This window comes from Sciurus vulgaris (genome assembly GCF_902686455.1).
Source record: "Sciurus vulgaris genome assembly, chromosome: 4".
NCBI lineage: Eukaryota > Metazoa > Chordata > Mammalia > Rodentia > Sciuridae > Sciurus > Sciurus vulgaris.
In genome coordinates, this window is record NC_136464.1 from 70,934,739 (window position 1) to 70,950,466 (window position 15,728).

A 15,728-nucleotide genomic window follows, 5' to 3' on the forward strand; every position below is an offset into this window, starting at 1 on the left:
AAATACATTAGTTATTTAGACCTACTTTTTCTTCTAGTAGGCTCAGTTTATGCTTTTATTTAAAAAGAAATCAATCTTGCTATTTGTCAACTTAAGAAGCTAGAAAAAAAGAAGAAATGAAACGTAAAATATGTTCAACAGTCAAAATAATACAGTGGATATTAAAAAAATATAAGAGTGGATAGAAAAATTTTTTAAGAGACAGGTAAATAAAATATATAAAATTATATCTAAATTTAGTTCTTTTAAAAGATAACTAAAATTAATAAACTCTTCATATTGTTTAGGTAAAAATGAGAAAAGTCATCACCTATAAAATGAGATATTAAAGTGATAGTATAAAGTAAGTGGAAATAGTACAAAAGACTGTAAGTTAATATAGACAAAATTCTTAGAAAATACTTGTCAACAAAATTGACCAAAATACACAGAAACTTATAAATAGACCTCCTATGAACAATGAAATAATTTTATTTGTAGTTAAAAACTCTACCACAACGACAGTGCTAAACCCAGAAATCTTACTGGTGAATTCTAGTAAGAATTTTAGAAAGAAACAATATTAATCATAGTCAAACTCTTTGTAATTATACCAAAGATAGTCATTCTTCCCAGAAGATTTTATGAGTTCAGTTCTGGCCTAATACCAGGGTTAGAGAAGGACATTATAGGAAAAAACAAAACTACAAATCAGTATATTTTATGAACATTGATGCAATCATCCTCTGGCTAATATAGTTTCTGATGAGAAATATATTTTCCTTCTTATCTCTCTCTGTGCATAATGTGTTCTTCTCCCAGGCTGCTTTTATGTTGTTCTGTTTAATACTTGTTTTTAGAAATTTGATTATACATCCAATAATATATAAAAATATAATGCATATAAAAAAGTAAAGTTTTTTTTTTTTTCAGGAATACAGGAAAAGTTTAACTTTTTAAACATCTATGCTTAGGCCAAGATGAAAAAAGAAAGATAAGATTTATCCTCACACCCTAAACACCTGAATAAAACTGAATATGTATATGAAATTGTGGACTGTGATCCTTGAGGAAGTCTTCAATGTGTCTATGGCTTGGAGCATAAATATGCCCAAAAGCCTGTGGGTTGGAAGTATGATAGAAATTGTGTTACTGTAAACATCTGATGTCTTTTCATACCTAAATTATTTTCCTTTTTAGAAAGAAAACCAAAAGATAATGAGTTTCAAGAGCTTGACTTTTATTATAAAAAACAAATTAGGAATTTAAGAGGCAAACTTTATACTCCAAACTTTTTGTCACATATTATTTCCATGTGTACAAGGTAGGTCTTGAGAAGGTAAGTGAGGTAGTGGAAAAGAGTCTGAGACATAATGTTACATGGCCAGAAAACAGACTCCAGGAAGAAAACTAGTGGACTAGTGGTGTTTTCTGTAGACAGTTTCCTGTTAGTCTAAAGAATAACTGAGAAATTCAACTTATAAAAATAAGAGGTTTATTCTGGCTAATAGTTGTGGGCATTTCAGTCCATGATCCGTTGACCTGATACATTGAGCCTGTAGCAATGTATGTTGCTGCCATTATAGTATTATGGAATTTCTATGTAGGAAGAATAGAGATGATTAGGTAGGAAATATCTAGATTCTATGTTTAGTTTTGATAGTTCTTATTATAGAACTATCAAAAATTATTTTTCGTGGGAAGCACATTGGCTATATGCAGAGTCTGTTTCTATGCTGTAGAACACACTGCATGTGAGGGATGCTGATTGAGAGCATCCGTAAAACATTCCTGAAAACAACACTGTTGTCTTTGACTTATCTTCCGAAAGTAATATTGAAATTCAAAATCTGTGTATTAACTTGTTCCTGCCTACTGGCATTTCCAAAGCAACAATTATTCACAAAGGAATGGGCCTGCCACGTCCTAGCTTTCTGCTCTGGAGAAATGTCATAGATAAAATGGAAACTTATAAAATACATTTTTACATATAGTTTAGTTAGTTTGACTCTTTAGAAACTGATATCTTCTAGCATTCTTCTCATCTTAGAAAACCAGTCAAAACTTTTAAACACAAAACAGCCAAATCAAAATAAGTTATAATGTATAAATTCATGTATGGGATTTCAGAGCCTATTGAGAGTGTTCAGTTATTTAGAATAAACTATCCCTTTATTTCAGAAAAAAAATCAAGCAACTTGATATTTAAAATCAATAAATTAAATTATTTATATTCTATAGAAGGATGATTTCTTTTTTCTATTGCTTACATTTTATGTCCTCCCTGAAAATAGAGCTTTCAAAGTGTCCAGTTTCTGTAAATAGACTAATTACTTTTAAAGACCTAGAAAAACACTTACTAACCTTGCTTTGGGTGTGTCAATGAAAAGTTTGCTTTAATTCTTCTCATAGTTATTTTCTGCCAACTGAATGTGTTTCTTTTCCCAGTATGAAGTTTAGAACTAGAGACAGGTTACATTTGGTTGAAATACATCCAGTAATTGATGCAGGGAGTCTGTGATGTGGAGGCTTGTCAAACTGTCAAAAAGTAGAGAAAAGGAAGCATTCTCCTTTTCCTGAACTCAGCATAATTCATCATCACAAACCATCAGAAATGATTTGCTCACAGAAAATCAATGTGGATTCAATCCATTGCATCCTTAACCTCACATCCACTCTATCTTTCTCGGGACTCAAATAAATTGTTTGATACTATGGGAGACACATGGTGTTAAAATGTGAGAAAATTGCACATTAAGGAAGTCCATAGTCCCTTCAACACAGAAATGTGTTTGATAATGGTGTCAAGAGAAAGTTTGGAAAAGGACATTATGCCTTTTTTAATGTCTAATTTTAAATGCTCAAGAGTTGTCATACTAATTGAATTGTTTGAGTTTTCTCTTTATAACAGGAACAATGATTCGTATATTGCCATGTGCCTAGTTCCTCAAAAAACATCTGGCACATGTTCAAAATCTTTGTAATTGAAAAATTGAATTACAGTTTAAATGCTTATATTTGCTATAATCTTGTCAGGTTGATAACCACACTTCCTGAGAGCCTCAACTTGAACTGTGATCAAGGAGTCTAAGCATAGAAAAAATTAAACTAGCAGGGATCTCTAATATTTTGGATAAAAAAATTTTTAAAAGTTTTATAGTATTTTATTTTCCCACTTTTTTATTGGTGCCTTATAGTTGTATTAATGTATTAATGGAATTTATTGTTATATATATGTGCATGCACACAATATAAAAATAGGAACATTTTTTAAAGAGTAGGTTTCACATACTATTGTAATACCTATTATTTATGTTTAAGGTAGTAATAAAATTACTATAGCATTGGAAAGAAATGGGCATATTTTCATGTAACTTGAAAATATAGGTAACTATATATATTTGTAATCTGAACTTTGCTAAAGAGTATATCCAATGGAGGAAAAACATAAGATGAAATTTACATACACTTCCCTTAAAATGACAGAAATGTACACAAGATAATTTATTTGCAAAAATATTGAAAAATAGGACCTCACATACTACTTTGGGAGTTGAAAGTTATTTGATGTAATTCAATGACTTTGAGAAATTGCTTGGCAATTCTAGAAACTGACAGATGCATAGATGGATAGATATTTAGATAGAGAATGTTTATATCCAGTGAATTCACAATCACATCTTTACCTAAAAGAGGTACATGTTTGTGTTCCCCAACTACACATATTAATGCTAAATCAGGACTGTTTATAATGATCATAATGTGAAAACTACAAAAGTCCAGTAAATAAAAAATTCATGAGCAAAAGCTGATGTATTCAAGGAAGGAAATATCATGTGTTAATAATAATGAATAGGCTATACTACACATAACATTAATGACTCACACACATAATATTGGATGAACATTCAGGCATGAAATTTATAAACTACGTGATTATATTCATCTGAAGTTCAATGATTTGAAGTCTAATCCATGTCATTATAAATCAGGTATTGGTTACCTTTTTAGGGAAGTAAACTGAAATGACATACAATAGGGGCTACTGTAGTATCAGAAATGTCCAGATCCTTATCAAAGGACTGGTGAAGCTGGTATTCATTGTGTATAAATTCATCAAACTGTATAATTATGTTTTATTTAATTTTCTGTATATATATTCATATACAAACATATATGAATTTAAAAATAAATGTATATATATTTATACAATATGCCTATAAACATTTTAAGCAATTTAAGTAAACATTTGGCAAAAAGAATGCCCCCAAAGTTTGTGACAAAAACTATCTTTCCAATATCAATGATTTCACAAGAAGTGTGAATGAGACAAGAAATTAAATCATGTCCTTTATTTAGATTTACTGCATTAATGTTATAATTAAACATTTACTCAGAAAGACTTTAGTTCTGCTCATCATTATCTGTGCATATGGTGTGAAATTCTCTGCAATATGGCAGTACACATTTACTGTGACAGAAAAATAGAATGCAAAGAAATCACCCTGTTTTCCTTTCTACTGTACAACTTTCCTGTGCCTGATATCCATCCCAACTTGTCTTTTTATCTTAAGTTATGCTAGAGAGTTTACTATGGGTGAATTATGGAAGGATAAAAATTTATTCTACGTGCTAGTCAGCTGTGCACTCAGTAAAGTGGAAAGTTGGGTAGAAGTATGTTGGGTAAATTTGAATTGCTAATAAATTTAAATTTTATCATTTAAATTCTTATAAAATTTATTTTTAATGCCAGTCCAGGGGCTAAATATAATATCCCCCCCCCACACACACATACCGTGCATACATACACACACAAGCAAGCATGCACACACCCTCATACATGCAGAACTCAAAATGTTGTAGCCTTAAAATTTTAGTTTTTGATAAAAGATTTTTTAAAATAAGTTTTATACATTGCAAAATCTGTATTTCTGACTTTTCTAGAAAAGTCAATCTCTCAAAAAATTTAGACTCTTATTTCCACACAACAAAAGAGATGTCGGTTACAAATAAAGGCTGATCTTTTAAAAAGGAAGAGAACAAATTTCAAATTTCTCACATAAGAAAAGATAAGTACTCGAGGTGATAGATACACAAGTAGCTGGACATGTAGATGGGGGAGTAGTTCTTACAAGAGCCTAAAAACTAGCTAAAATTCTTGTACATATGAACAGTAAGATCAAGAATGATAGTCTCTGGCAGTGTAATTTATCAAGAAAACAGTTTTTTCAAATTACTTTGCAGACAACCAGCTTAAGATCTGTTGTTTAAATCCCAGTTTTATTCTACCAACTTTTGGTTCACTTTGCAATATAAAATTCTGTATCAATAAACATTACAAGAATGGAATTTATATTAACCAGTCAGTTTTTACAATCTTCCTGAATTAGATTATCCAGAGCATTTATTTAATAATAAAGAGACCATGCATATCCTTTACAGTAGATTGGGGAAAATGCTCATATAATGATTTTTATACTCAAAAAGGGATTTTAAAATGTTTGACAGATTCTAATCCTTGTTAACACCTCAAAAGCTAAGGATTATAAATAAGATTTTACTGAGAGAGACTAAGAGATAATACATGGCTTACTTAAGATGTTACCACATGAAGCTAATATGACAAATAGACTTTCTGGACCCATAACACACCAGTATTATTTTAAATAAGATTTTGCAGAAAATTACAAAAAGTGTTGGCTAATAGAATGCAATTCTGAACTTTAGACAATACAATTGCAGAAAGTCTACATTTCCCAACACAAAGGTAAGCAATGCTAGGTAATTATTTTTAGAAACTTGTGTTTGAAAATAACTAAATAAATCAATGACTGAATAATCTGAATTTTTAGAATTTTGTTTTTATTTAATTTTTTAACTTATCTTCATAAATCTTTGAGGTAGTCTCTCTATTAGTTTTACAAGCAAATAAATTAAGATAGAAGATGTTGAATATCTTTCTTATGGTCCCTAGTGCTAAGATTCAATCCAGCTCTTCTTGCCCAGCTTTTTTGCTCTTATACTCCATCATTCTTTTATACTGCTATAAGCTCAAAACACTCACAATTCACAATTTTCTTTTCCTTTTTTGTTAATGTGTTATCTCGCTTCTAACAATATTCAAGGCACAGTTCCTTAAATTGAATAGACATAAGGATTTATAATTCCAAATTTAAAAATGTAAAGTATTTTTGCTAAGTTTTATTCCAGAACACCACACTTTAAAGAAAAAATTGGTATGTTAACACAGCATTTGTCCAGAATAATTAATTCTTTTGCAAATTTGTCTGTTACCAGTCAAAAACATGTCAGTGACAATATTTATGTCATGATACCATTTCTAAAAAAAGGTATTTATTTTGTGAATTTAAAAAGGGGCAGTGGTAAAAGGAAACATAAATTTTTATATGGCATTTTGGAAGCAACCACACAATCAAGACCACACCTTAGTGCTGAGAAGGAAGAGCTAAATGCAAAACTGAAAGAATATTCTGCATAAATTACATACAGCAATCCTCCAGTCAGAGTAGTACAGGATCATTCACACCAGAAATTTACTCATCAGTTAGTTGTGTGTAGTACCTAATTTTATCATCACGTGATCTAATAATAAATTCTTAATGAAGGTCTGCATTTAAATTAATTGTTAAAGACAAAGTGAGCTGTTTGTAAATGACAGCCATGTAATCTACATCCTGAAATGCCTGGATATATACAATGTTACCTTCTAGGGTTGTTGAGTTTATTTACTCTTTTCATCAAAGAATTGAAGAACAGGACACAAAAATAGCAAGCAAGCAGCAGGTTTATTGCAAAAGTGACAGGGAAAGACTTTTCCCAAGAGAAGGGACCCCAGAGCCAGGAGTCCAGTGGGGGAGTTTTGGCTGGTTCTTTTTATAGTCTCTGAAATTTTCTCCTTTCCTTATCTTTTCCACATCCATGCTCTTCTCACTACCAGTCATCTGTGTCCCTTGTGTCCTTGCATCTATGTTAGCTGTAGTTGTGAGCTTCTTTTTCTTAAGAACCCTGGCTTGGATGAGTATCCAGACAATGATATTTTAATTCATTGTGTGACCTCTGCTGATCTCCAATCTCAGCACTGCTTTAAATGAGCCACTGAGCCCTATTTACTATAATCACTTCTGATCCAAACTTCATTCCATTCAACCTTATAAAAAGCAAAAATTTGTTGCAATTGCTCTCTGCAGCTCCTTAAATTCAGATATAAACCTATAATACAGTTCTGAAATAGATCAAAGCATAATTTGTTAAATTTAGTAAACTTACTAAAATGTTCAGTGAGGGCTAGAAGGTAGGAAGAGAGATTGGATAAACGAGAGAGAGAAAAATAGAGAGGAAGGAAGGAAGGAAGGAAGGAAGGAAGGAAGGAAGGAAGGAAGGAAGGAAGGAAGGAACCATAGAATGGTAATTTACACCAAGGTAAAAAGGAGAAATAGATGAATGAGAGGTATTTGATGCAACAGCAGATAGCACAACAGGATGAGTAAGGGGTAAGAGAAGAGGGTATAAACTGTCTTAGTCAGCTTTTTCGCTGCTGTGACTAAAAGACCTGACCAGCACAACTGTAGAGGAAGAAAAATTTATTTAAGGGCTCATAGTTTCAATGATCTTAGTCCATAGAAGGTCAGCTCCCTTCCTTGGGGCTCAAGGTGAGGTTAAACATCATGATGGGAGAAGATGGCAGAGGAAAGCAGCTCATATCTTGCTGATCAGAAAGCAGAGAGAGTGAGTCTCCACTCTCCAGATACAAAATATAAAAGCCACACCTCAATTCCAATCTCTTCCAGTCATACCCTACCACTTCAGCTACCACTCAGTTAAGCATTACCAGGGGATTAAATCGATGATTGGTTTAAGACTCTTACAACACAGTTATTTCTCCTCTGAACCAGGAAACATTGTTTCACGTGTGATCTTTTGGGGAACACCTCATAGTCAAACCATAACAAGCACATAAATGAATTAAGCAAAGTAGCAGGATATAAAACAAACACCCAGGAATCAAATGCATTCTTATACTCTAATGATTAATCTGTTAAAAAAGAAATTAGGAAAACCATTCACAATAGCATCAAAAAAAAAAAAAAAAAAAAAAAAAAAAGGTAATCAATCTAACAGTAAAGGTAAAGCACCTGTACAATGAAAACTATAAACCACTAAATAAAAACAATTGAATGAGACCTTAGAAGATGAAAGGAACTCCCATTTTCTTGGATAGGCAAAATTTACGTCAAAATGGTCATGCTATCAAAAGCACTTATACAGATTCAATATAATTCCCATCAAAATTCCAATGACATTCTTCACAAAAGTAATAAAAGCAGTTGTAAAATTCATTCAGAAAAATAAGAGACCCAAAATAGCCAAAGCAAGATAAGTTCTCGTAAATACAATTATCTCAGACTAGACAAAGGAGGAAATATAGCCTTTTTACTAGATGGTGCTAGGAAAATTTGAAAAGCATATGTAGTAGAATGAAATTCAATTCTTATCTCTCACTCCCCACAAAACTCAACTTGAAATGACTCAAAGACCAAGGAATTGACCAGAAATTCTGCAACTTCTAGAAGAAAATGTAGGTCCAACATTTCAACACTGACTTCATTAACAAAACTCCAGAAGCACAAGAAGTAAAATAAAAAATCAGTAAATGGGATAGCATCAAATTAAAAATCTTCTTCACAGCAAAGGAAACTAGTTGAAGATAACCTACAGAGTAGTAGAAAATCTTAGCCACCTACTCCTCAGTTAGGGTATCAATATCCAGGTATGAAAAAAACTAAAGAAACAACACCAAAACCCCTAAATGACCCAATCAATAAAAGAGCAAAGGAACTAAACAAATACTTCTCAAAAAAATTAATATGAAGGGTTAACAAATATGTGAAAAAATATTAAACATCTCTAGCAATTAGAGAAATACAAATTAAACACTATATTGAGATTTCATCTCACTCCTCTCAGAATGACAATTACCAAGAATACAAGTAACAATAAATGTTGGAAAGGATGTGACCTGATTACCTTGTTGTTGGGACTGAATATTGGTGCTACCACTCTGGAAAGCAGTATAGAGAGTCCTTTAAAAAACTAGGAACGGAACCCCATTTGACCAAGCTGTCTCACCCCTCAGTACATATCCAAAGGATTCAAAATCAATATACTACAGTGACACAGCCACATCAATGTTGTTTATAGCACAATTCACAATAGCCAAACTATGGAACAAACCTAGCTGCTCTTCAACAGATTCATGGATAAAGAAAATGTGGTATATATGCATAATGGAATATTATTCAGCCATGAAGAAGAATGTCTTTATGGCATTTTCTGGTAAATGAATGGAGCTAGAGATTATCTTGTGAAGTGAAAAGAGCTAGTCCCCAAAAGCCAAGGGTTAAATATTTTCTCTGATGTGCAGAATCTAATCTAAAATGGGGGTGGGAAGTAGAAGAAAGATCGGTGGACAAGACAAAGGAGAATTAAAGTGGAGGGAGGAGATATAGGATAGGGAAAGAAAGTGAAATTAATTTGACCTAACATTCCTTTGTGCATATAGAATATGTTGCAGTGAATCTCACCAACATACACATCCACAAGACATTAATAAATAAAGTTATAAGTAAATAGCAGAAAAATCACAGAAGAGATGTGAACAGAAGTTGGGAGCAAGGAAGGAGAAGGGGAAGTACTAGGAACGGAATTAGAACAAATTATATTCCATGATTTTATAATTATGTCAAGTGAATACTATTATCATGCATGACTACAAAGAACCAATAAAACACAAAACAATAAACCAAAAAAGTGTTATTTGTTACCATAAATAGTAACAAAATTATTCTGGCCAAATACAGACTTCATCCTGCATAGAGAATAAAATCAGCCCAGAAAGCAGTATTTATAGAGAAAAACAAATAGATAAATAGATTTGATGTGTATATTGAATGTCATTATTCCTAAAATGTGGACTTCTAATGTTCATTCAACAAATCAGCAGGTTAATTTTATTTTCTGATTACCTTATTTAAACAGATTTTTTACTGTTCATTTAAAAATTATTAAAAATTTAATTCAAAGCCATCATTTAATTCTACTAAAGATAATTTCTTTATTAATGAACTCACTTAAAAGTATCAATATCATTGCCTGTTATTTCAACCTGAGAATTGGTAAAACTGGTAGATTGAAATTAATAAACATATTAAAAATAAACTCTGAAGACTGAAGGTCATGAGCTTAAGGCAGCAAAGCTGAAGAACAAGTCACATCATCAATGTGGGAAATGTAGGATACTTAGGGTCCAGAGAGATCATCCTACAAAAAATATCAAGAGCTCAGTACAAGATACTTGCTTTTTTTTTTTTAATTTAATTTTTTTAAATTGTCGATGCACCTTTATTTTATTTATTTATTCGTTTATTTATTTACTCATATGGGGTGCTGAGAATTGAATCCAGTGTTTCACACATGCTAGGCAAGCTCTTACCACTAAGCTACAACCCCAGCCCCAAGATCTTGTTATTACTTGTATTGAAAATGTATTGACAAAATATTCCTCTTTTATCAAGAAAGCCTACAATGGTAGATGATGGATGAACAGGTAAATAGATCAATACATAGATGTAGGTATATAAATACTTGACATGAAATAGCCCATTTTTAAAGACATTGTGACCAAAATGAATGTGATCTAACAAAACCTGTATCCTAGGGCTTATGATCCACTATGTTGGAAGTTTTGCTCTAGAAAGATTAAGCCACCAGAAGCATTTATTAACAAATTTTGCTGTGATTTCTCCTTTTTCAACAGTTCATTACAAATTGCACTGAAGTGGTATGCCAAGTTGCTCTATTTAATAAGATTTTAAAATGAGGAATTTTCAGTTTTCAGGAAGTCACAAGAGAAATAAAATTACACAGGTATGCTTAATTTATATTACAAAGTGATATATTCTAAGAGAAAAGAATTTGGATCTAGTAAAGCATTTACCTCGAGAAGAGTTTGTGGAATGATTGTGCAACTGGTAAAAGATAAGATTTTTTTGGTCAAGTATTTGTATTACTAGTATCAGAGAAGATATTTTGATAATTACTCAGGGCGTTCTCCTATTTATTTATTTATGGTACTTTGGATTGAACTCAGGGGCCTTTGATCACTGAGTCACATTCCCAGTCTTATTTTGTATTTTATTTAGAGACAGGGTCTCACTGAGTTGCTTAGTGCCTTGCTTTTGCTGAGGCTGGCTTTGAACTCTCCATCCTCCTGCCTCAGCCTCCTGAGCTGCTGGGATTACAGGTGCCCAAGTTCCCCCTAATTTATTTCTAACTTAATTTTTATTAAGGGGATAAGTAAACTAAGTGTGTTCCTGGATCAGCCCGGTCATATGCACCTGGACCTAATGACATTCAGTTATGCAAGGGATGCAGTTGTAGTTGTAGTTTGGTTAATTATGCAAGTGATAAAGAGGCATTCAAAAATTAAATTTTCTCCAATCCAATGTTTGATGTATATATTTTATGTAAGTTAAGCACTAGGATCACTTATGAAATAATATATTAATTTATTACATATTTGGAGACCAGAAAGACAATATATTAAAAACTCTTAATACAATTCAGACACATACTGAGAATATGACAAATACAAATAATGAATATTAGTACAAATATTAAAGTGAAAAATAAGACTTGCTAAAGTAGACATACAGAATTTCCAATCTGTAGGAAAGAGAGGATCTTAATCTGTAGGTTAAGAGAGGATCTTGAACATTATTTTCATACTATATCGAGTTCTGTTAAGTTTGAATGACTCTAAACTCTCCTTCCTCTGCATGAAGAAAGCTAAACACTAATAGGCAGGTCAGAGATTTATGAAACAGCCGCTTCTCATCGACACAAGGTGTCCTCCTTGACCTCATCTAACCATTCTGAATAGCTTATTTAATCAATAGGCCCTTTTCTAGATAATGAAAATATATTTGCTGATTTTTATTTTTTTTCCTTCAACTGTTCTATTCTCTTAGAATAGCCACTAAGAAAAGCACTAGAGTTATGAAAATACCACGATATAAAACTCACAGGTAAAGGCCAGCAAAAATACAAGGTTGGCTAAGTACTAGGAACCATTAACCAGATGGAATGGAAGAGCTGACCAGCAGTGGCCTTTCATTTACCTTCTCATCTTTGTGCTCTTTTAACTTACATTAACTTGCATGGATTTTAACTCAATACTTGTTTTAAATTTAGTTTTACTGAAGTATTTGAAGGAGGCTATCTTCAGGACCAAAGCTGCTTCTGTTGTTTTCTCTTGGATCTGATTTCCTCCCCCACATACATTTAGTTCTCTTGATCTTAAGCTGCATTGTCCTTATCTTGCTCTGTTTTGATATCAGTCCCATTCATTTATCTTCACTGTGATATGAAAATTATCTTAGAAGATCTCTGAGTGAAAGGCTTTGCCAATGTGGCTTTCATGAGAAAAGCAAAGATTGGCCAATCTACATTAATAACCTTAAGATAGAGTGAGTCAAGGACCAGTTAGTTCAACCCCATTCCCATGCTGGCATGCTTTACTAGGACTTTTGTTTGCTTGTTTAGGAAAAAGAACAGTTCAAATATAATAGCAAAATAATAATAATAACAGTTCAAATATAATAGCAAAAATAATCAAGATAATTGAAATAAATCATTTTGTATTTTCTTAAAAAGTATTAGTTGGTCAAGCTGTTAAGGTTTTAATTTTGAAATGGACAAACCATAGCAGATCACCACAGTCAAAGAAAAAAATCTCATGACAATTTAGCTTGACCATTTTAATTGGTATTATTTGTGATCTTAGAATCCGGCAACACTTCATTCCATAATATAGAATCAGTACTCTGAAAGTCTGGACAAAGGAAATTAGTTTTATAGACAGAGAAGGGCTAGAAGAAAGTGAAAACAAAAAAGTGGGGAGGGATTAGGTATTTCACACTCATGTAAGGCAGGGATAAAAGGATAGAACAATAGGAAAATAACTCCTGACTGGTTTATATCAGGTTACTTCAGGTTGCCTTTTCAGTAAGGCAGAGAGAGTTTCATTGCTGTACCAGTGAAAACTATCCTTTTGGGAAATTTGTCTATTAATCTCTCTATCCTTGATTTCTCTGAAGGTCAGATCAGTATCTGGGTTTCAGTTTAGATACCTAGGACTTTAGCATGAATGATTCCATGTTGGTTTTTAGCTTGGTCTATTGGGTCTAGTGCAGGAACTTAGCCCAAAACAGTATCCTCCTGTAATTTCATTTAACACTACTTTTAAATTCACGTTTCCTTGCAATTAAAAAAGGAAAAGGTCTAAATATGGAAATTTTGGGCAAAATGGTTTTCTTGTAATTAAATAATTGTAATTAATTAATGCCTATAAGTAAAAAAGTTTTAAAAAAAGTTTGCTTATTTGATATTACTTTAAAGAAGAAAAAATGAGTTTATTCATAATTAAATATAAGCATACTGTAATGTTCATTTTGAAAAGAATTTAAGTATTTTTTTTATCTAACCATAAAAAAAAAAAAAAAAAAACTCTCTTACTGTTAGAGATTGAATATCTGTCTCCCAGCTCTTTTCTCAGGCCCAAATTTGTATGTTGAAAATTAATCCCCAAAGTAATAGTGTTTGGAGATGGGGCCTTCTGGAGTTGATTAGGTCATGAAAACAGAGCCCTTGTGAATGAGATTAGTGCCCTTATAAAATAGAATTTGAAACCAAACATAATGAGTTTGTTTACCTCTTGGTTGAGTGCAAAGTCAATAAGCCCAGCCCCAGATAAGAGTAAAGAATGTCTTGCCCATTTCTGCCCATTCTTCCTCTCCCTCCCCCTTGTTGTGTGTCAGCATCAAAATATTAGAGAGATCATTCGGCCTTTAGTTTTTTGGGATTGGCATATTTTGCTTAGCATAATAGTCTCTAGATCCATCCATTTACTGGCAAAAGTCATAAAGTCATTCTTTTTTTCAATGACTGAGTAATAGGAAAAACCATGGAATGATTTTGATATAACTTTGTTATGTATATATATGAATGCACCACCATGAATCTCCACATCATGTATAACCCACACAACTAGGATCCTAATTGGAATAAGATATACTACATGTTTGTATAAATATGTCTAAATATACTCTAATATCATGTATAACAAATTGGAACAAATTTTTTAAAAAGAGTAAAGAAGGTTTGTTACTTACAACAAGTAAGAACACAAGATGATTCCCAAATTAGAGTCTATCACTGAAAAAAAAAAAAAGTAAAGGCTTTTTTTTTGGAGAAACTTTCTGCATACTCATGAATATTCATATAGGAAAGAATCATCAAGTACAGATTCAGGCACATTCTTGAGTATAATCAATTGAACACCTTGTTTCTTCTCATGTTCAAGAATATTTGATGGAAATGGCTTATGGGTGAAGAATTTAAATATTATAATGCCATTATAATGAGCAAAGTTTACTTTAGGTCACCTAAGAGTGAGTCAGAGTGACTCTGTGAATCTGACTGGTACCTAGATTTTCTATGGAGGACTATTAGCAGTTGCTTTAGTCAGCTTTTCTCACTGCTGTGACTAAAAGATCTGACCAGGACAATTTTAAAGGAGGAAAGTTTATTTGAGGGCTCATGGTTTCAGAGATCTTAGTCCATGGAAGGCCATCTCCATTTCTTGAGGCTTGAAGTAAGGCAGAAGAACATCATGGTGGGAGAGTGTGGCAGAGGGAAGCAACTCACATCATCAGGAAGCAGAGAGAAATTATCTCCACTTGCCAGATACAAATGTATACTCCAAAGCCACACCCCAATTCCCACCTCCTCCAGCCACACCCTATCACTTCAATTACCACTGTTAATCCCTGTCAGGGGATTAAATCACTAATTGGGTTAAGACTCTTACAACACAATCATTTCTCCTCTGAACTATCTTGCATTGTCGCACATGTGAGCTTTCAGGGGACACCTCACATGGAACATAACAAGTCATTTAGAGGGGTAGCATCTCATCCCCCCCACCACAAGCACAGGAAATTGTTACTTGTACTTACCCTAGCAACTGTTAGTTGTGTCCTTTCTACCATGTGAGGACACAGCAAAAAGACTGTCATTTTTGACCCAGAAAGTGGGCCCTCAGTAGACACTGAATCTGTAAGCACCTCATTCTTTTATTTTCCAGCCTCTCAAACTGTGAGAAATGAATTTCTGTTGTTTATAAGCCACTTCATATTTTTGTTATAGCAGCCCTAATGAATTAAGACATTTACCAATTTATACTTAATATTTCTAGGGGGACAAACATTCTATTTTCTCTATAGCATACTAACTGCAGTCTTAGCAGGTAGAACATTGACAATTCTTGGAACTTAGTTGTATGCCTTCTAAGTTCATTTGTGTTTCTTTATTTCTGCACACTTCAGTTCTTGATGCATAGTGATCACCCAGCAATTTAGTGATATAAGCTAATAGGCAGAGTATCAAGTTAACCTCTCTTCCAGTCATTTGGTGGAACTCTGCATCACAAGTTTCTTTGTCTTGGATGAAAGGGCAGCCCATAAGTATGTTCTGAAAATGCAGAGCGGAAAAAGACAATAGCAAGAACACAAAAAACACATTGCAAGATGTTGCTTGCACCATAACCCCTGAGATACAATTGTCCCATTGAGACATCATTTATATCAAATCAATAGCCAAGCCCAGCTCAA